The sequence below is a fragment of the Falco rusticolus genome, chromosome 2 (genome assembly GCF_015220075.1).
Source record: "Falco rusticolus isolate bFalRus1 chromosome 2, bFalRus1.pri, whole genome shotgun sequence".
Lineage (NCBI taxonomy): Eukaryota > Metazoa > Chordata > Aves > Falconiformes > Falconidae > Falco > Falco rusticolus.
Genome location: NC_051188.1, coordinates 31,228,660 through 31,252,052, shown reverse-complemented (window position 1 = coordinate 31,252,052; position 23,393 = coordinate 31,228,660). Strand labels below are relative to the sequence as shown.

Below are 23,393 nucleotides of genomic sequence, written 5' to 3'. Positions count from 1 at the left end.
GCTGCAGTTTTGGTGTCATATCTGCCAGCTCTATGTGGGTATGTTTGGTATACCAGATTATTTTAAGTGACAATAAATGGTTGCATTGAGGCAGTTAATTGAAGTCCTAGTGATAACAGCAGAAGTTCTGCGTCATTTACTTCTGACCATACAAGATTTTCTTGTTGTCCTCATTTTTTTAGTGCCTCATGAACTTTAGCATAAATATTTTCAGATACTTTTGAGGCAGGAAAAAATCTTCCATGCTCAATTCACGTGCTCTTGAGATGTGGAAACTGCATTTAGATCCACTCTGTTGGAGTATACTGGCACTGTACAATGACGTTCACTTAGCTGAATTGCATCTAGATCACTTGTCCCATTTCCTTTGCATTGGGTCAGGAACTGGGGAACAGAAACAAGGAAACAAAACAAAAAAGTGGGTCTGAAGAAAATTCTGTTTCAAGTTTAACAGTTTTAAGTTTTCCCTTAAACCCTGCATAACTTGGAAAGTGATCATCCTGGCAGGTGTTTCTTTGGATACACACCCATAGACTGGCATTCTTTCTGTAGGAGAGTGGATGTACATACCCAATGGTCAGAACACTTGTCGGATGAGAGAATCTTATGGGCAGTGCTAAAGGCTTTTATAGGTCAGTGTTATCAGATTCAGATTTAAGGACTCTTCACAAAGATAATCAGAGGGCTGGAGCATGTCTGCTGTGAAGACAGGCCGAGAGAGTTGGGGTTGTTGAGCCTGGAGAAAAAAAGGCTCTGGGGACACCTTACAGCAGCCTGCCAGTGCCTGAAGGGGGCCTACAGGAAAGCTGGGGAGGGGCTTTGTACACTAGTGATAGAACAATATGGAGTGGTTTTACACTGAAGAGGGTGGATTGAGATTAAATATTAGGAAGAAGTTCTTTCCTGTGAGGGTGGTGTGACTCTGGCACAAGTTACCCAGAGAAGCTGTAGATGACCCATCCCTGGCAGTGCTCAAGGCCAGGCTGGATGGGGCTTTGAGCAACCTGGTGTAGTGGAAGGTGTCCCTGCCCATGAAAATGCGGTTGGAACTATATAGTCTTTTAAGGTCCCCTCCAACCCAACCCATTCTATGATTTTTTGATTTGTTCCTACTTTCAACCCACCTACTGGGTGTTTCCCGAAGGAAGGCAGAAAAACTTGGATTTTCTTTTGAGCTGGCTCTGGAAGCATAATGAATCTTCAGCCCTGTGAACTAGCGTGAAGCACTGAACAAACCAGCAAAGTTGTGTAGCTCACATATAGATATACCAGCAGTTCCTCCATTTCTGCATCAGCAACATGAGTGCCAGGCACCAGGGTAGCAGGTCCTCCACTGCATATTTATCAAGGCCTTACAGTAACTAGTATTAGATAGCAGCCACCACATCATGCTTGGTTAGACCTACCTACTTTTGTGAGCTCTAATAAGAAAGCAGCAGTAATTGTCTGCAAACAAAGGTTCCCTGAGAACATACTGGAGAGAAAGGGAGTGTTATGTGAATGAGTAGTCTCAAACAACAAAAATATTCTCCCTATAACAAATAAAGCTCATTAGTTGTATATACAGCACCACAAATCTGTCACATTGCTATCCATCATTTTGGAGTCCTGTCACCAGTTTGCTACCCTGCTCTACTAACCACTGTCTTTGCATCTTCCAGCCTTGATTCATTTGTTTGAATCTGATTAACCTGATCAGGATTGTGAAAGCCATACAGAAGAGGCACACTGGGAGGTTCATATTGATAATTAAGTCTCATGGAGTTATTTGCTGAGATGTTTCAGTAGTGATCAGCTCCAAAAAGCTAGCATCCCCACCACTTGATGACCTTGACAATCCTGCTCCATCACCATCCTACATATCATATATAGAATCCTTTACAGCAGTATCAAAACTAGGCAGCTGCAACAAGGCTTTTACCACCACATACCAGGTTAACTTCAATAAGTAGCTCCCGCACCTCACCCTGGCACAGCCACCAATCCCCCACAAAGTTGCAACAGTTTATCTACTGTCCAGACTGTTTCTTCATCCTCTTCAGGCCAGGCCACTCTGCTTCTTGCCTCTGCCATGTCTGGATTCTTTCATCTCTGAACTCCTCTTCCAACCAGCCTCTCCTCATCCAGGCCCCCTACCTTGTGTCTCCTACATCCAGGGTGCTCACTTCTTTTTTCTTTCTTTCTCTCTCTCTCTCTCTGCTTCTTCCAGATCTCTCTTCATCCAGAACTCCTATTCCATCTCCCTTAGAGCTTTTTAAGTATTTAGTAGGAAGCAGCGACAGCTGCACCTTATCCACATCGGCCAACCCACCGCCCCTGAAGCCAGCCCACAGCTGTATGTTATCAATGTTAATTAACCTGCTTTCATTCCTTTACAATTCCTCTACAGAGTCCCTGTCTACTTATTTATTGTATGTATTTAGGACCCTGCACATATGCCACTATCTGTTGTACTTAGTAGAAATGTATCTTTGGTAGATACCTCTACTAAATTTGGCTGAATACACTTAAATCCTTAAATCAAGCAAGGAAATTTCTTTTGCTTGCAAAACTTAGATTTACACTTCAGCTGTGGAAAAGAGAGAAAAAATACGTAGAACTGGCAGGGAAACGGAAAAACCTGGGCAGTAGGAGAGTGGGTGGTTCATGAACCTTTAATGAAAAAAGAAGCAATAGTGTCAAGTTGGGTTTGATATTATGAATGCAAAAATGTTATCAGAGTACTAAACAAAATAGAATTTGAGGGTCTCTGTAAACAAGTTCAAATACAAACAAACCTGAGTAATGTTTTTTGGAGGTTAGGGTTTTATACAGGATGGTACAGATGGGCACAGAGTAGAACACTTTTATTTGCTCACTATCTTTGGTCTCATTGTTCTTGTAGAAAGCTTCAACTCAGCAAGACTGCCCTTCAGAATTATCTACCTAGCCCTGGGGATTTGAGGGCAGGTGCAGTATATAAACACCATTGCTCTGCTCTCTGTCCTTTCAACAAGAATTATACAGGGTGCCAGAATATGCCAGCTACCATCTTTCAGGGAAATACGGGGAAATGGCATGAAAAACAAGGTAATTTATTATTTAAAGAAACCTTATAAAAATACCATTTTCCTTCAGCAAGTCATGTACTTTTGACTCAAGTGCACATTTCTACTATTTTAAAATATCCAAATAAATTGTTAAAGACTTAATTTATTATTAAAATAGTGCTTATTAACAGGTTTAATATGCTTCAATATTTCTTTGCTTTCTGAGATAAGCTTATTAAGGTCTTCATGTGAGTAAGAGAAATTAGCTTTAATTTGAAGCTCTGTCAGAAGGCCATCAATATTTAGCAGGATTCTGCAATCCGCCCAGCCTTTTTGCATAAAGAAAATACCATTGCAAGGGTTGCATGTGAGTTAAGACTGGCATAATAAAGTGGGTTTTAATCCATATGGTTTAATAAACTGAAATAACCAAGATTTTAAGGTGGAATATTACCTATTTCCTAATATAAAATTCCTGAAATATATAGAAGTAGCTTCTTGAATTGCTCAGTACACAAAATTTCTATACATATATATATATATAATTACGACCTAGCCTTTTGTCAGGTTTCAGTCTTTCAGTAATGCTTATGATTTCCTAAAAAAAAAGGCCAATGCATTTTTTTTAAAAGAGATCTACACCAAGTTAAGATACTGTTGTTCCTCAGTTCAAACAGAAGTTCAGATGCGGTTTATGTCTCTGAATAATGGCCTACTTCCACTTTTACCTGCTTTGTCGTGTCATGCTTTTAAATAAGAATGGCATTCTTGACCAAAAAACCTGTTGTTGTTTCTGTGGTATTTTACTTTTCAGTGAGGTCATAAACTCCAGCACATACTAAGTATTTTAATTTGGGGAGGGTTGTAAAAAGTCTTCAGCTTGTGAGAGAAATACAGGTCACCAAAAGTATGTCTCCATCTTCCTAAATTCTGTCAGTTTTAAAGAGCTTTAAAGTGTCAGTGGGGAATTCTTGATCATTCAGTAGGACCTTCTTATAACACAAAACCATTTTAAGATTCTTTCACACTTGGGAAGAGCCATGGTGCAGGCTAATCTACCCCACTGCTTCAGTTTGACAGAATGTAGAATCTTCAGTAGTTTTGAAACCTGGAAAGTACAGAAAAATTGTCAGAACTACTGTGATATAGTCCCCAAGTTTCTGGTCATTTATCTTTTGAATGCTTTGCTGTATTGTATAGACAAAGAGAATTAGCAAGAAGCAGTTATTCATTATCCGTCTCCATTTATCTGTGGGCAGAAAGGTGTATCCCAAAGTCATCATTAACATTGCAATGATATGTTGTCACAATGATACATTGCCAAATTCAAGCTCAGGACACTGACTGCAGTACACAATTTCTGTTTGCAAGCTTTTCTTACAGTTTTATTGCTGTCTTGAAAACAATGGACTATTCTCCCTTCAACTGTGTAGTACCAGTTTATCAAAAACATTTTCGTATCTCCATGGTTTGCATCATCAGTGGCCACAGAAAAAAGTTTCTCATTTTCTACATTGGCTTTAAAGTCTTTCTCAATTGAAAGGCAAGTTAATACATTGTGAATGATGCCTGAAGCTGTTGTCTTAAGAAGATAAAACATTTTAGCTGTTGGAAGTCTTGGAATAACACTATTCATTTTGCTGTCAAATTAGGGTGATCTGCATTAAAAAATTGTGTGTGATATATGGTGGAGTGCTGTAGGGGACATTTTCTTTCCTTAGGAAGAAATCTTTTAAAGGTTTTCTTTTGTCTCATGTTGGGAATCATTATGATCATTTACATGCTTACAAGCAATTGAGAAAACGTGTCACTATGAAGTACCGTAAGTCTTATGGGAACTATTACTTTCTCTGCTGAGCCATGAAGTGCTTTCTGTATTCCTTCCATGAATGCTCATTCCTCTGTTTCATCTTAAAGACTGTGTCTTGATTTGTTGATAAAATGCTATTATCACAATCTCTACTATATCATCAGCCACATGAAGAAGTATCGTCATCAACTACTTCTAAATCAATAATGCGCAGATTCCCTCTTGGATATAATCGTCACTGCAGCCCACAAAGTGTTGGGCAAATAAACACTTTATATGATACAGTCAGTAGTTAGCTCTACTTTTGATAAACGTTTTGGATAAAGTTCTCTTCAGACAGGAGAATGTTTCATGTGTATTACAGTCCCAGCTGCAGTTCTCTGCTTTTTGCATTGCTATGGCAGGTGGAATAATCTTTGTGAACAATGTATAAGAAAATTTTACATCTTTGGGTTTTAAGTGTGTTCTGCAGATGTAAACTGATGCCTGAGATCCCGTCCACAGGCCCTTCTCTCAGACACAGTATGGCTTGTGGAAATGAAAGCCATCTTCAAGAAAAAAGTAGTTCCACTCCAGTTGTATGAAGTCCCTGTGGTGCAATATTTCCCTCAGCACTTCCCAACTCTTTGATGGATTTCTTGATTTGGCAGCAAGATTATGAGGCAGTTTCCAACTTTTTTCTTCATGGCATCTTTCACCCAGTTCTCGCTGCCATGCTTTGCCTTGAGATTGAATGTGAAGGGAACCCATCTCTTTTCCTAGCTTCAGGCTTCTCACCAGCCAAGGACAGGCTGACATGATGTGTACAGAGCCTGACTGGCCTGGAGTCATTCTCTGCTCATAAAATGAAGAAGTTTGGATGAAAATATCCAGAGATTTCTGGTAAGACATCTGCCAAGGACCTCTAGCTTCTAAAAGTAAGAGGGCTATTCCCAAGTTCAAAGCTCTACCTTACACACACTCTACTAAATCTTTGCAATAAAATACACTAGAATTTATGTGGGGCAACTGTTGCTCTTTACATAACCATTAATTGACCTGTCTAGAAGTTTCTCACTTGTGTTCAATCTACCTGAGCTGTAAGTGGAGAGATGTTGTATATAAATGCCATAAAATGTTCTAAAGGTTCTTAAACATGAAGTCTCGTCTATGATTTTTTAATTTCAAGTGTGTATTTCAGAGCAATATTAGAAAAACACAGATTTCCATTTTGTATGTTCTGTGGTTATTTTCATTAAAAAGCTACATTTTGTGATGCTGGATTATATTCTGAAACCAGTATTTAATCAATAGTTAAATGACTCTGTTGGTCTGGCCAGGTTTCATTGATGATTGATTCAATTTTCCTTTCACTCATGCAAGAAAGGAAAGAGAAAAAAAATCTTAAAATAAGGGCTCACTAGCCATCTTATGATTGCCCATAATAATCTTCTATCTTCCTTTATATTTTTAACAGTTGTAGCAGGTTACAGTGATACTCAGCTGTAGACTAATTCAGATTTTTCGTATGCTCTGAAGCTAAATTATATAGCTCAGATTAATTGTTCATTAGAAGTCAGAAGTGTCTGAGACCTTGCAACATCACTGTCAGAATGCCTGGTACTTGGGAGAAAATATTTGGGGAGCTAAATGTTTTTAACTTGTATATGTGCTGAAAAACTGAAAAATTTCTTGCCTGCCAATATTTGAATATTATAAGCAGTGAAGCTGGTGAAGGTGTTTTAAAGAGATATACCTAGTAACAAAGGCATGGAATTATATAAGCCAGAAATGTGATGGGTGAATATTTATTTTTTTAAAAAAAAGAATCTATTTTTGTCAGGCAAAGGTTTTCATCAGTAAAATCTGGGAGGGGGAAGAAATCTCACAATATAAAATTTTTTAGCTCATCATTTAAGATAGCTGCAACAATTCTACATCTGGTAGTAGAGAGGAAAATGTAATGATAACATTTTTATGGTGATAGGGGCATTGATTAAATGACACGATAGGTTTTCTGACTTTAATGAAGTTTGTAGACAAAATTAAATTAAAATAATTCTCTGATACCATCACAAACAGGAAGTTAGGAAAAAAGGGTCAGAAAGTGAAAACGAATATTTATCAAATCCACATATGTTTAGCAGTATTTCATGTACCTTCTATGTAGAAAAACCCCTGATCAGCATTATAAGGCCACAAAAATGAAGGAAAAATCATATGGTTGCATGTGCAATCACTATTCTCTCCCCTCTGCAAGGAATATCATTACACTGTGTGGGATGAATCAGATCACAACGGTGGAAAAAATAGCACAGAGGAATAGAAGTAGACCGTAACATGATGGATATGGAGAATTAATCAGAGAACCCAGATTGTTCAGGCAGTTATAAATTTAACTTTTCTCTTTTAAAGAAAAAGCTTGGAGGAAATCTTTGTCTCTATAACCTTAATAATCTCCTCCTCAGGAGGAGGTTATCATGTGGAACTTAACAGCCATGCTGGCTCAGTGGTCCAGCGCTCCAGTTGCTGTATTAGATGTTGGGCAAAGAAGACGGCCATCCCAGACAGGAGTTAGCGGGCTGGTGTCCAATGCCATACCTTTAGAGGCTGATTAATGGTACCTGACACTGTTGGACTGAGCAGATTTTGTTTTATGTACTAGAATCTGATGGGTCTATGTATAGTTGTAAGGAGAAGTATGGCGAGATGAACCAGACCTGGCTTAGTCTCCCATTCTCTACGACCTTCAGAACTCACAGATGCTGCTTGGCAGTACAAAAAACCAATGTGTAGATCCTCTTCCTTCTTTTTAAACTTGTTTTGGCACTTTGCCAGCAATTTTTTTTTTCCTCAAGATTTCAAGCTTTAGTGTGGAGTTTGTGTTTTTTAACAGTTTATAACTTAGCCAAAGTTAAATGGATTTTGATGGGACAAAGTGTTTCTTTACCCTGAGGGCTTTCTCCTTTCTGAATTTTGAAGGGTTTCTGCAAACTGCAGGGATGAATTAAAGCAGCTTTAAAAAGCACCAAGGGTCTAGCTAGAATGGAATGTGTTAGCCTCTCTTATGGGGATCGCTACCAGCTCCATTGCAAAGGGACCTGTGGTCATTTTAAGGACCTTCTATGGTTTATGGGCATTGTTATGCAACTTCATATATGGAATACCAAAGTAAAAAAAGCACCTACCAGTGACAGGAAAACCTGTGCTCCCAGCCTCTGTATTCACCTTCCACACAAGTTGTGTCACACACCAGAAAAAGTTATCAGCTATATGGGCCACAAAGAAAGCAAGGAGATGTCGTTCTGGAGCTTGGTGGCTGGATAGAAAGGTGAGGTGGGTTTTTTGCCTCATTTTAGAAAAAAAAAAATCACCTTTACCTCATCAAGTATTAATACCACAATAGATTTGTCCCATCTTCATTTTAGCTTCTGCTACACGTGTAGGGTGAATCATCTCACATGATTAGTACGTCTGAACACTCTAGATTCTCCTTCCAGTCAATGGAGAGAAGTAGGCAATTTTAGGGCACAATACATCTTAGTGCATCTGCATACACTACGATGAGATTAATTACACCACGGAAACGCTGGTTCTGTCTTCAGTTATGAAGAAGGAAGTAATTCTGAAGTGATAATCTACACACTGAACGTAAACACTAGGTCAGAGAACTTCCCCCAGGGTGTGAACTGCCATGAATTAAAGGCGGGGTGGTTGCTGGGGTTGTCCTTTCAATTTAGTCAAGAAGGCTTATGATGCCTAGGGCCTGAAGGCAGCAGATCTGTCTGACCCCCACAGAGATGGAGAACCTGCGGGCTTCCAGTTGCCCCAGTTCCTTGGCAACATGAAGGCCTGGGACATCACCTTCTTCCCTGCCTGCTGAAACTGCTTCAGGGCTTCTTTGGACTGCTTTTCTGCTACATGAAAGGCTGACTGGGGGCCTAGGAAATATTTCACAAAGGTAGAAACCCTGACAAAACTTAAACATTTGAGGGGGTGTGTTTCTTGGGGATATTTAAAATTTTCAGTTATGTGACTTTTCTTCAAGAGACTCATCTAAAGTCTCAGGCTATTCTGCAGTTGGCCATCTCTGTTAAGCGCATTATTTTCATGAAGAAAAGAAGGCTTGATCGCTGCCCTGATTATTGGGCTCAGTTCTCAATGAAGTGACCCATTTCATCATATTTCCTTGCTCTTAGGCAAAGGGCTGTCACACTTGTGCAAGGATAAAGCTCAGGGCTTTCAACATAGGGCAGGTAAGGCATGATGGGCAGATATCTCATGTTGCAGTTGTGTCTACTGAAGTCTGAAGTACCTGCCTGATCTGCCTCTCACCTCTTCCCTGTCCCGTTGCTACCTTGTATATAGCAGCAGAATTGCTGGCATGGGTATGCCAAAAGAGTCTGATACACAAACAACAAAATTATAACCTTTTGTTAGCCAACTAGACCCTGGGCTGCATCAAAAGAAGCGTGGCCAGCAGGTCAAGGGAGATGATCCTCCCCCTCTGCTCTCACGACACTGATCCCACCTGCAGTGCTGTGTCCAGCTCTGGGGATCCCAGCATAAGGAGAACATGGACCTGTTGGAATGAGCCCAGAGATGGGCCACGAAGGTGATCAGAGAGCTGGAGCACCTCTCCTGTGAAGACAGGCTGAGAGAGCTGGGGTTGTTGAGCCTGGAGAAAAAAAGGCTCCAGGGAGGCCTTATAGCAGCCTGCCAGTGCCTGAAGGGGGCCTGCAGGAAAGCTGGGGGAGGGGCTTTTACAAGGGCATGTAGTGACAGGACAATGGGGAATGGCTTTGAACTGAAAGAGGGTGGATTTACATTAGCCATTAGGAAGAAATTCTTTCCTGTGAGGGTGGTGAGACGCTGGCACAGATTGGCCAGAGAAGCTGTGGATGCCCCATCCCTGGCAGTGCTCAAGGCCAGGCTGGACGGGGCTTTGAGCAACCTGGTGTGGTGGAAGGTGTCCCTGCCCGTGGCCAGGTGTTGGAACTGGATGATATTTAAGGTCCCTTCCAACCCAAACCATTCTATGAATCTATGGTTCTGTATTAAATCTGGGGGAATGAGCTGGGAGCAGCTCTGCTGGGAGATGTGGTACAGCAGGAGGAGGGTTCGAACAGCTGGAGGAAAGATCCTGAGCAGTCTTACATGCCAGTAGCACAGCTGTTTGCTGAATGCATATCCGTCTGCATCTCACTGACAAAGAAATATTGGCAAAACCATATCAATATTGCTCCAAATCAGAGCAGTTTTATTTCAGAGTATACATTTGGGTATTTATATTAGTGTTTTATTTTTATAGAACTTTGAAATTCTTGCACAATGAATTAAATATGACACACATAGGTGCTGGAAAAGAACAATTCAAAATGCATATAGACATTTCTGCCCTATGCTCAAGCTCTTTCCTTTATTGGGGAGGACAAAAGCAGCTTGTCCTTTTAGGAAGCCTCTGACCATCTCTGCTTTCTCATACACTACATATTATTATTTATGGAATCATCTGTAATTTCATAATTGCCTCTATTAAATATTTTTTTTTAATCCATTGTTTCCATTAGCAGTTTAACAATTCATCTTGTGCGGTATTCCTTCCACATAATTATAATGTATCTGACAGTGCTTAATTGAAGGTTTAATAATTTTTCATTTTATTTACTTAGGGGATATTAATGACACTAGATGTCTGGCAATGAATAGGCTTGTCTAAGGTAGCCTTCATTTACCTTTGAATGCCCTTTACTGAACAAGTGCATATGAAAGGATTTTCAGTATTGAGAGTGTGCTATTATGTCTCGTGTCTCATAATATTTCAAAGCTACGGTTAGTAGCTTATTTCTGGGGCATTGCAGTTACTTAAATAAGCACCATTATGCCCATTCCACATGATCGTTTCATCTGGTTGCTCTTTTATCTTAGGATAAAAAAATGAGTGACAGGATGTTATACTTGTAAGCTGAGGTTCTCTCCTAGAAAAATTGCAGGCACTGCACTGCTCAGGAATCTTTTGATTAAGTTATCGGTCTCTACCTATCTACTTTCTGTTTTATGCTCCACAACGACATACAATACTGGAGGGGTCTCCTTAACCTCTTGTTAGACAGGAAGCTAACTAGGAATATGCCTGAGTCTTCCTCAGCTACATCAGTAGACTGCATTGCTCAAAGATGTGAGCTGCCTGCAACTCTATAGTGGCTCAGAACTGTGTTCATAGCTAATGTGGAGATTAGTATCTGTCTTCCCGGGGTTTACAGTGCTACAAAGTGTACCTCCTTTATCTGGACAGTAATCTGAAACCTCTATTCTTCTTACCTGGTGAAAACCAGTGAAATCTGACCGTCTCTTCTTGTCTTTTGATCAAGATTAAAGTGCTAAATACATTGATCTACTCCTGACTAAAATGAAAACCTCTTGACATTAGTTTCCCAGCTTTCTGTTATTTATGATGCTGCTTTCAATACATCATGGTCCTTTACTGTAGACAAAAATTTACAGGAATTAATTTGTTCCGTACAGAAATATCATTAATTTCCACCATAAATTCTTGCCCTGTGGTCTCAGAAATATTATTGATACCAACATGATACCTCAAGGATTTGGGAGCAACTATCTGTGTGTGAGATTTTGTAGAAAACAGAAGATTGAATGTTTTTGGAGATACTGTTGGTAACAGGATGTGAATTGTCAGGGACCATCTGCTGTGAAATTCATTGCCCGTGATTCAGACTAATAGCATTCAGAGACTTAACAATATTTAGGAAATAGTCTAGAAGTTTTACTTTCTTTTTTCTGTGCTTTTCTTTCCCAGTGGTCACCTTTTGTACTAATTTTTAAGTGGTTTATATTTAAATTCCTGTTTATGAAAAAGAAAGGCAATGCAATATTGACTTTTCAGTTTCATGATAATATTACCATGGTATTCAGTATAAGATTTCCTTCTGACATAAATAACCTCAAAATATTTATTCCAAACATTTATTCTTGCAGAAATAAATTTAAAAATTTATAATTATAAATATGGTGTTTAGATGTTTATTACAATGTCTCCTATTTTTGTGAGCTGCAGAGATGTTTTGATGAACCTGATTTTTAAGATGGTTCTGCTACTTACTACATATGTAATCCCCTCTACTCAGCACTGATAAGACACATCTGGAGTCCTGGGTCTGATCCTGGGCTCCCCAGTGCAAGACAGGCTTGAACATACCAGAGTGAGTCCAGTGCAGGGCCACAGATTTGGTGAAGGGAATCTTAGTCATCTGGATAAATACCTGGTGAGAGGGAATGAAGAAGACAGAGCCAAGCTTTTCTCAGTGGTAACCATTGAGCGTAAGGCAATGAGCACAAACTGAAATAAGGAAAATTCAATTTAAACATAGGAATAAAGTTTTCAATCGTAAGAGTTATTGAACACTGGCACAGGCTGCCCAGGGAGACTGTGAAGTCTCCATCCTCAGAGATATTCAAAACACAACTGGACACTGTGTGAACAACCTGCTTTAGCTCACACTACTTTGCCCAGAGGGTTGCACTCAACAGTCTGCAGAGATGCTTTCCAATCTCAGCTGTTCTGCGATTCTATGATATTTAAATTTCTCTATTTCTTAGGTTTTATCCAATCATACTAATGTTTATCACTCTTGGAAAGACATTAACAGGACAAGCTCTCTGAAAAATGTAATTTCCTTTGCCTAATTATTTGGAGAGAATCTGGGAGAGCATTTTCCGAGTAATCTCCATTTTGGAGCTGTGATAGTGTTTGGTAAACTCAGCCGCACTCAGTAGTCTGTGTGCATGGTTGAAGCTTTCCATTCCTTATGTTGATGTGTAGTTGCAGAGGTACCAAAAAGGGGCACACATCTGGATAACAAAAGGTTCACAGCTGATCCTATCTGATGCCTGTGCAAAATTTCTAGGAGGCTCTAGGGAATCTCCGAGGATTTCCCATACACAAACTTGCATATCTTGATCAAGGGCCGGACATGTTTGCTAGCTGTCCCAAAGATGGCAAGTGGGTCTAAGCTCCAAACAGTACCCCTGGTCCAGCCCTGTCTCTGTGCTGGCTCCACAAGCTGGTGTCCTATCTGTACCTTTAAAAAGCTAGGCTCTGGTTCCCTTGACATCTTTAGTAATTACCCATTAAAAACCCAAATTTCACTTGTCTGTTACTTGGCTTCTCCACCTTGAGAGTGACACTACTGGCCATGTAAAATATTTGTTTGTTATTAAAATATTACAAAGACAAATATGGGAAGGTTTTTTTTTTTACCAAAATGCAGTTTAATTTCAGTGATCATATCCCAAACTGGTGTGATTCAGCCTTGTGATACTTTCTTTATATCCTTACTTCCTATTTTTTCAAAATGCAAGAACAGTCATTTGAATTAACAAATATATATTATTTGATTCATTATTCTTGCTGTCATATTAAAAATGGTTTAAAGTTTATTTTACCTAATGAGACAAGTACAAGGATTTTGAGTCTAATATTAAGGGGAGTGAATAGGTTTCCTATTTGGTTCTGTGTTTATGCACTAGACTGCAGCCCAAGTCCTGCTCAGCTTGGCTGAGTGCTCAGTTTTAATCAACAGCCTATTTATGGGGCACCAGCAGTACTGAGGTATGTTGGGTTGAACACGTACCTTTTCTTTCTGTGTTATCTTCGGTACTTTCCTCCTTCAAATATTCACTGATGTGAAATATATGAGAATGTAATGCAATCTGACATGTGTAGGTTGAAGCAAAGTAATCAATTAATCTGTATGAAGTGATAACCTAATTTTGTCAGAAAGATTCAGCAGCAGTTAATAAACCTTAATAGTTCCTTGAGATAATACATCCAGAGCTGAGGGGTAGACCTATTTTCACAACCCTATTTTAGGGACTAGTCATCTCAATAAGTGCCAGTTCTTTAGCTTGTAGAAATCTTGCTTATAAAACAGAAACCCATGGACTTGAAGCATCCTTAGAACTAAGTCACTACAGTGTAAAAGGTAGTGCAGTATATGCCTAATGTCCCAGCTGTAGGAGCTACTTAAGCCATCCAGGGAAAGAAAAAACAAAAAAAGTAACATTAAGGATTGGTTCTTCCACCTGCTCTCCTGCCATAATTTATTTTCCCCTATTACGGGGCATTCAGCCTTCTCAAGGGCTGAAAGGGGAAGTCCTTGCTTGGACAGAAGCTACTGTCTCTTGGTTTAGAAGTTCTTCCCCGACCAGCAACCCTATTCTGACCAGGGAAGGAGACCCCCTCTTCCTTCCTGGGGTTAGAATAGGATTGGGCTCATAGACCTGTAGGTGGGCTTATGGTAATCATCAGCCATCCAGACTGGTCTCAGTCCATGTACTGAGCACCAGACTGTAGGCCATCCTTGACTCTCATGCCCTCTCCTCTGGTAGGTGTGTTGAACTTGCCTCCCTGTGGCAGGTTTTAGTACAAGGCGACTGCCAGCATCACCTTTCGACCTCGTCTTGGTTCCTCTCCTGTCCAGAAGGAGAGAAAAGGCATCTGTGATAAAGCTATATTACAGCTCCACTTTGATAAGGAATATTGTGTAGATAGCTGTGGTGTCAGTAAGAGGTTTGATATGTACCTGAGAGTCCTTGCAGATGACTTCAGTGCTGATCCTAATGATCAGCATAGGTATATGTCTAATGATTACTCTGTGAGTTTGGGTTTTTTTAATCAAGGGGTAAAAAGAAGCAGAAACCAAACTCGGATCCCACAATTTCAAGTTGCATGTATTCCTGCCAGCAAAATTTATATCGGCTGAGATGTGAGCAGACAGCTAAGTCCAAATTGAACGAAAATGGAATTTATTAGAATCAAAAACATCATTTATATTCCCTATCACAGTGGTATGACTACCTCTAAATACAAAAACACATGCAAATACTTTAAAGTAGGGCTTAGGTATATGGTTGAAATCTCCGAGCAAGAATGCAGCTACATAATTTGTCCATACTGAGATCTTTGCAAATATATGTGCTGCTAGCATTTCAGTATGGGCTACTTAAAACAATTTTCAGCTAGTCTTCCCCATCAGCTTCCCCTGTGCATAGAGAAAAACTCGACCAGATAATTTCATATTGAAAGGCTTGTGTGAGAACATTTGTGCTTGCCTTTTAGAAACAACCATTTTGTCACCGCATTGAGAACCATGGCTGTAGTGACGATACCAGGCACGGCTGCCTACTCCCAAATCTGAGCCCCAGAGACCTATTAAGCCTTTTTTTTCCCAGAGCTGCAGAACTGTGGCCTCTGACAGTGCAGGACTGGAGAGAACTCAGTGATGTTATGGTTATGTTCAGATCTTTGTTTTGTGTGCCTCACTTTTGTGCCCCAACAACCATCTCTCACCAAATGTGTAGGGAGACCAGATTCTGGAAAGAAAGAGCTCTGAAGATTTTTTCCTGGATTAGCATACTGGAATATGTGTTGTCTGTGCCACATGAAAAAGGATGAGGGGACAGGACTGCATGGACCTAAGGGAGGAGCCTTGAGTGCTCTCTCACGATATATACATTCACACCTCCCTCCTGCAAACATGGTCTGACAACACTGCAAAACAATTTTTTCCCTCCAGAAATGCTAATACTTAAACCAATTTCTGCCAATGATTTAGCACTATTTGGGGATGAAGTGAAGTCAGCTGAAGCTAGGGGAAATCAGATAAAATTTTCATTAGTTTTGGTGACACAATTTGAAGAAAGAGTAGTGGAAGGCTCTCAGTGAATGCAACTCAGCGTATTTTTCCTTATTATAAGCCCTACCAGGTGGACTCATTTAAAACATGGGGAAATATCATTCTGTCTGGACTAGCCTGGACTGTAGAAGTGCTTAGGTTATGCATGAGACCAGTGGGAAGGAAGATGAGCACTCACCAGTGAAAGGAGATCTGTCTGATTGAAAAGTTTATCACTATCCATCTAACAGCAAGAAGAGTGGCCTTCTGCATGCTGAGATCATGATGTTTCTGGTTCACCTTGGTGACACACTGGGACTAACCACACTGCACTGAAAAAGAGGAAAGCCCAGAACATGTCCTGACAGACAAGGTTATAGTGCTGTTGGGACCAGAATACTTGAAATCATGAATGAGTAAATTAAAATCTGTGCTTGTACTAAAGAGGCACGTATACTTAGGCTCCTCTCATCCAGACAGATAAACTTGGGAATCAAAGTCTGTTTTAACAGTTTCCTCTATTTTTACAAGCCTTTACTTTACATTGTTGGTGACACAGTCTGAACAGTCACAGATACTCAATTGTAATAGTCTATTTGACCAGCTGTATCACAACCTCCATGCAGTATAATGAACTACAGCGTGCGCAGATATGTCACTACAGACAGGGAAAGAAGCCAAGTGAGCAGAAGAAAAGCTGCTCTCTATTGATGGAACAGCTAGTTTCAGTGTGTACTTAACAGTAATGAAATCAGCTATTTGACATCAGCTCTAGAGATGTACAAGTTCTCCATGTATCATGACCTGCAATGCTGATGCAAATCTCCACTTCAGCTAGATATGGAGATCTAGGACAACAGAACTTTTCAACAACAGTTGAAAACAGAACCGTGTTGCTGTGTGCAATGAAATGAGTCATTGTTCTACTGGATCAGGCTTTTCTGCTGTGTTCCCAGGTTAGAATGAGGATGGAACAGGGGGAGGACTGAAGGAGATCGTTTTCCCTGTCCCCTTCCCAGCGATGCTCCTCTTGCCTTTGGACACAACAGCCCACCCTACTTGCTGGTATTTCAGTCTGAAGCTCCTTGTTCTTCCCATTCACATGTCTTTGAATGGCTGTTACTTCATATCTACCTTCTCCTATCTCTCATATTTGCCTTAGTTTCCTCTCCTGCCGATGCCTGTTTTGAAGCTACGGTATTGCAGCCAGTGGGAGGTACAGTAGCTGAGCCATACTCTGTAATCTCTTGATGTTTCAGTTCTTCCACTGCTGGCAGTCATAGTTTTCTGATGCATGTTAGACAATACAGTAAGAAAGGTCACAGTTACAAGCCTGTTGGTATTTGTAGTAAATGATGTAGACCTGCATTTAGGTAACTGTTGCAACTTAAGGGGTTACCATGACACTAGGTTTGCACAATTTCTTAATACCCAATGAAAAGGAAGGTTTATTTTCTAAATATCTTTATTACAGATTACTGAAAAATATCATTAGTAAAGGAAGTATACTTATGATTAATAAGGCATATATATATATATATTTCATATATATAGCAAATATAAAGTTATTACAAAATTAATACCAGAAAAGCAATTGTGTGTGTATATATATATATATTTCAATAGCAACAGTAATCAATAGTAACAGCTAGTATATATTTAAATATTGCAAGTTATTAAGAGGTTATAGCTAATAAAGCAGCAAATAGTTATGATTAATCATTTATATATTATATAATATTAAAAAATAATATTAAGAATATAATAGAATATATACATATACAAAACTGTGCCAGTATGGCACTCACCAAACTGTTCCCAGAATTAGGGGCTTGAAATCGATGATAGTCAAAGTCACACTTCAAAAATTATCCATGTCAAGAGTACAGAGTCAGTCAGGTGCATTTTTCTGCTGAGAGTTTGTCCCTGGGCATCTTCAGCTTGCATTGAGGAACACTGGCTTCGCAGTAAGAAAATGAACATATAAATAGTGAGCAGAAGGGTTCTGGAATTGGACTGTTGCCTCTTGGTCCTTAAAATGTAGTCATGTCAATAAAAAAAAATAATAAAAAAAAAGCTTGAGAACATTTTTGGCTTCATTATCTGGTGCATAACATTCAGATGCTTGGTGGTGCAGCTCTCCATAGCCCCTGAGAATGCCCATGTAAGTACAGAATAGATCAAGAAAGACATTTTGCATAGGGCAGAATTGCACAATACAATGGAAGGAATATTCATCATTAGTAGGCACTGGCAGGGAAGTGCACGCTAGCAGAGCATTGCAGCTGGAGCGACTTGCAACTATTATATTTCCTGAGTCACGTACATTGCTCAATTTTCCAACCCAACTTCCAATCTACAAAAAGATATAATGCTTTTCTCCCTCATGGGGTGGAGCAATTTACAGGCAAGTACTGAAAGTATGGAATATAGTAAAAGCTCTGGGTTGCTGAAGTACCACAGCAATGAGGTCTGTGCAAGTATTTGGATTACATCTTTACTGTAAAAATTTCTTTTTCCACAGGTTTCTCAATCTCTGTGCTGCCTCAAAAATCATAACTCATTGCTGATGAACTAGAACAATGGCATGTATATTTATACAGTCTCAGTGTTGATGGAAGTCACATTCCCAAGCTTACCCAGCAATAGTTTCATTCAACAGAGTGGAAACCTTTTGACAATAATATGCCCTTTTTCTGAGGCCACTTTAGATCTGCAAAAGAATTCTGCAGAAGGGATATCAGAGAGCACGTGGCAAGTATGTGCTGCTTGTGTGAGGGGAAGGGAATTAGACAGTCTGAATTAAGCAGTTCCCAGAAATACATAATGTATCCTGGGGGTGATGCAGGATGTTGGTGAGAGGTGTCAAATGAAGAAGGATTTAAACAGAGCTAGTAGAATCAATCTGAGCAGGCATTCTGGCAATACTACTTTGCCCTCTGGCCCTCAGTTTTAATTGCTTCATTCACACTGCTTTCACACAATTATCCACAAAACTGGCTAAGGGATTTCAGAGAGGATTAGCAAGATAACCCTTTAGAACATATTGCAGTTGTGTCCAACCCACTGTACTCTCAAAGGGTAGAGAAGGGATCTCTAAAGATACCATGCAGTCCACCCATCTGTGCTGGGGAGGAATCAGATCTTCTTGAATCATCTTCAGTAGCTGTTTGGTGGAGACCTAGCAAACAGTAAAGTGAATCACCACCACTGCTACAGCAATCTTTTGTATAATCAAAGATTCATACAATAAACCCAATTACTTCCTCCTAAATCATGTTTTCTGAGTCTCTTATCCCTCTTGTAAGCTCCAGTAATTTTACATTTCTTCAGTGTATAAGGATCGCAACTGGACTCGCTATACCAGCTGTGGCTTTCTCTATACCAAATAGAGCAGAATAATTACTTCCTGTGTCTTACATGTAACTCCCCCGTTAATAAAAATCTAGAGCTGTGGTTTTTACCCTACAAGTTTACATAGCTGACTTATTTTCTTACTGATCCGTTATACCCTGTAGTACTGCTACCCATTACATCATTTCCCATTTTGGACTCACTCATTTACTGTCTTTCTTAATTGACCAGTTTGCTCTCCTTCACAGTACTCTACTTTTCAGATTTCATACTTTTTTTTCCCCTCCAGTTTATCAAGATTAATTTTAATATTGAACCTGTCCTCCAGAGTGCTTACACACTTCTCTGCTTTATGTCATCTGCAAATTTGTATGTACTTTCAGTTCATTAATAGTCCATAAAAAATACATTGTCTGTGGGGGTCAGGACAGGTTTCTGCGGGACCCATCCTTTTCAGTGTGATGAAAATACACTGGTGACTACTCTTTCGACTCAGTTTAAATGTGTATTCTTCAAACCTGCTTTTGCAACTACCTTCTTTTTACATCCCTCACAGTTGTTTTATTTTCCATTCTCTTTATAGATTGCTCTGTCTCATGTGCAGGTCTAAGGGATGGTGGGAAGGGGACTGAATTAACAGTGAAGTTCAACAGATGTTTTTGCTAAAAAGGCAGGTCTGCAGCAAGAAGAAAGCAGTTGTACATCCTCACCCTCACTGAATTAAAATAAGCACAGCACTGGGCAAAGAAAAGATTGTCACTGAAAGCTAAAAGGACACAGAGTCTTATGAGATCACTGTTCTTGGCTTGAAAGCATTAGCCCAGCATTGTAAAGTTTTGGCATCATGTGATTAGTACTTGAGTAACTCCAATTCCATTACAAGAAAGAGGGTGGAAAAAGGAGGTTTTGGCTTGGGGATGCTTAAAGTACATTTCACAGAATCACAGAAATATTGGAAAGGACCTCAGGAGGTCATATAGCCCTGTCTCCCACTAAAAACAGGACTTACACTAATGCAGAATTAGCACTTCTGGCTTCATCCAGCCAAATCCCCAAAAAACACCAAGGGTGGAGATTGTGCAGTTGTTTCAGGGATCTGTTCCAGTTCTGTGACATTTTCCTAGTAATAGAGTACTTCCTAGTGTCCAGTCCCATTTGCTTGGTCCCATGATGTTGATGTCTCCACTTCAGATTGACAGCACAAAGAAATCATGATGGAGGTGGGTGTTGGTCTCTCCAAACAAAACTAGCATATAGGGTCAAAGATGCAACAGCAGCTGTTACAACAAAGGCAAGTTGCTTCATAGGATTCTGTGATGAAGGGTGGCAACTGAGCTCTATCCTATCTATCATCTCTATAGGCCCTAAACTGACTCATCTAGACCTGCTATCACACTGCTATCTTTGACTGCAGGAAGCTCTTGACACTATGAAGATGAGATCTGGTAGATATTTGATGGTTGGAAACACATGAAAATATCTTGTAAGTGAAGGTGGCTGTAACGTTGTGATCAGGACAGTGACAGCCCTGTTGCCCTGCTGATTTGAGTATATCTGTTTTCCAGAAGCAAAATTATCCTTAAAAACAGAGGGACTAAAAACCCAAAATATATTTGTATGTGTGCTCTTCAGCACTATTTGACATTTCTCTATCATATCATACAATAGCATCATTGATCTTCATGGTATTGACAGTACTGTTGAGGTCTTTACTCTAGAATTCTAGATTCTCTAGATCTTTTACTGCAAGTTCACCCCAATATCAAATGGGTAGCAACTGATCAGCCTCTTTTATAATAAATAAATAAATAAATAATAATAATAAACCAGCTCCTTTCATTTAACTTTGGTTTTCTTCCACAAGGCTGAGAAAAACAACAGTGACACTGAAAAGAGTATGAATAATTCACTCCAAAGATATGATAATAATTTAAAAATATAAATATTGCATTTTAAAAGTTTCATAAAACTACCAAGCAATTCCTGTGGCTTTTAGGTTTTATGTACATCATATACAGCAGAAGAGGTTTAACTTGATCATACAGAATAAAAAAATACTCATTTTCAAAGCATCCAATATAGATACTTACCTCCTCTTTCATTTTCTCCAAGAGAAGGGAAAAATTACAAAGAAAATATGCCCAACTATACAGAGGTGATGGTTACTTCTTGGGAAATGTGTGATGCCCTCAAATATGACTTTTGGCAGTAAAGATTCATGGGAGCTTTGTGTCTTATATGAAATTTGCCGCTGATTTCTGAGATTTTCCTAATATTTCCCAGATTGAAAATGACATTGTTTCTGATGAAGTCTGTAAAGCCTGGTTGAGGCTTGCTTTGAGGGGGTAGGAAACAGGCATTGCCCAGCCCCAGGGAGAAGGTAGGGATGAAAAATACATGTTGACCAGAATGAAAGGTTTACTTTTTTCAACAAAAATAATTTCCTGTTAAAATTGGTAACGTGTCAAGACTGATGAATTTAATTCTCTCATGTTTTAGGAGGCAGAAGGAATTATAAAATGCACAGGTTAAAGCAGCAAAAATTATGGTTTTTCTGGCAATTAGACTAACACTAACACCAAGCTTGCTTCTCCTATGCCACTTGCACTGACAGACTGGGGGTAGCTTTTCAAAATCCAGAAAATTACAGTCATACTATAGTGCAGGTAGGAAAAGAAACAAGGGACCTATTCCTCGATTTTAATTTTAAAATGCTCATGCAGTACAGATCTGTCGTTTGATTGTTCATCTCCACTAAAAGAGCTAACATTTTTAGGAGTGAAAATTCAGCCCTCACCCTGTTTTTCAGAATATTGTCTTGCAATTTGTGTAAGCCTGGTGGGTATTTAAACTCTATGAAGAAATGCACTGGTTCTTCTTGTGTATGCTATTCATTAACATTTAGAGAATGTGAAAGGTTTTTTTCTCAGTAAATGCCAAAACCCCCATGTATTTGATTTTCCCCTAAAACACACACCTCACATCCTAGTATTTTGTGCTGTAATTACACTTCAAATGAAAGCATGGAACAGGTCACCATATTGAAAACACCTCCTCAAAAATCAATGAGTGATTCCTATTCTGGATTGCATTACAGATAAGAATGCTGCAGTAATCCTTTCCATGAGGGAAAAATATAGAGACCTTTATATAGCACTATAAATGATGTCTCTCTGGAGTGAGCAGCAGCGTTTCTCAAATAGCTGCTAATAAGACTAAATATGGTAGAGCATTGCAGTGAATCACAGTGTTGTACTGGGTTATGCAACCCTCTAAGGTCACTTACGTAAAGAAGTGAACAACCGAAGTGCAAGCAAGCGCCTCCGTTAATTAATTTGTAAGGCGTAAGGCACGCAAGCAGCATTTAAAGAGAAAACTGCTTATGGCTGTCCTTTACAATGCAATGCAAGACTCTGACAACTAGTGTAATTATTCTTTGAGTTTTCTGAGCTCATCTGAAGCAACTGCTGGATTCATATGTTGTCAGGAATAATGCTGGTAGAACCCACACAGCCTTCCCTTGGATTCCCACTGGCCTTGAGAGAAGGGAGATTGTTGCTATGGCTCAAATTATGTAGCTGATTGTAAAATCTATCACAGGGGGTGGGGATGGGGTGGGGGTGGCGGTGGGGGGTGAGTAGTGCATAGGACAGGAAAAAGAAGGAAGTATATACTCCAAGAAATGTCATACCATGACAAGTGGGATCAAGAGTCTCTCCCCATTAGTTTAGAAAGTTTTGCCCCTTCCTGTCCCTGGCTATTACTGACCTAGTTGCACCTTTAAAAATCATATTGCTTCCCATTTGTGCTGCTCAATGAGGAGTCAGACTCTGGGTTGTTCATGGCGACCGAATTGCCTTTCTGTGTTTTTTTTGTTTCAAAGCCATTCATATTTTCCCACTGGAATAGGAAGAGAGGATCCATAACACCTAGTAATACAGCTGACTTGAAAATTGAGCCGCAGTAGGAACACGTTAGAGCTTATGAAAAGTAGGAATATCTGTGTGTGCAGCTTTCAATTTTTGTCCTTTAAGGAATTTATATGCATAAGCATTGTGTAAAATGATTCAGATTCTGTGTAAGAAGGAAGTATATCAAAGACCGACTGATTATTTAGCAAGGATAAGTTTCATCTTGCATCCATTAGTTGCAGCTATGCTTATAACAAATTAGCCAGGGAGTTAATTACTGACATTGTGGATGGCAATGCAAATTGAACGTTTGCTTGACAAGCACCACGGTACTTCCCCACATGATCAAAAGGGAAGAGAACTACTATACAGTTTTTTCAACTTGGGCTCTCTACTCACAATCTGTCTAGTCATCCTTATAGTTCAGAGACATAACCAATGCCCAGGAGGACTGAGAGAAGATTTTTTGTTCTGTGGCAAAGATCAGCAGTTTCAGACATTCTCTGTGGTCTGAGAGGTGTTGATGAGGGTGCAGCTCACTGGAGAAGAGGTAGATAACTTTTAAATTAAAAAAGGTGAATCACTGAAGTGTTTTAAAGGTGATGTTTCCATGCTG

General features: G+C 39.6%; 1 long non-coding RNA gene across 1 annotated transcript; it reads left to right on the top strand.

Annotated features, from left to right (window-relative positions):
- The first annotated feature begins 2,284 nt into the window (after window positions 1–2,284).
- On the top strand, window positions 2,285–22,237 carry LOC119142681. Its single transcript, XR_005102387.1, has 3 exons — window positions 2,285–2,396; window positions 13,441–13,447; window positions 22,225–22,237. It is a non-coding gene; the product is annotated as an uncharacterized LOC119142681 (long non-coding RNA).
- The last annotated feature ends 1,156 nt before the right edge of the window (window positions 22,238–23,393 follow it).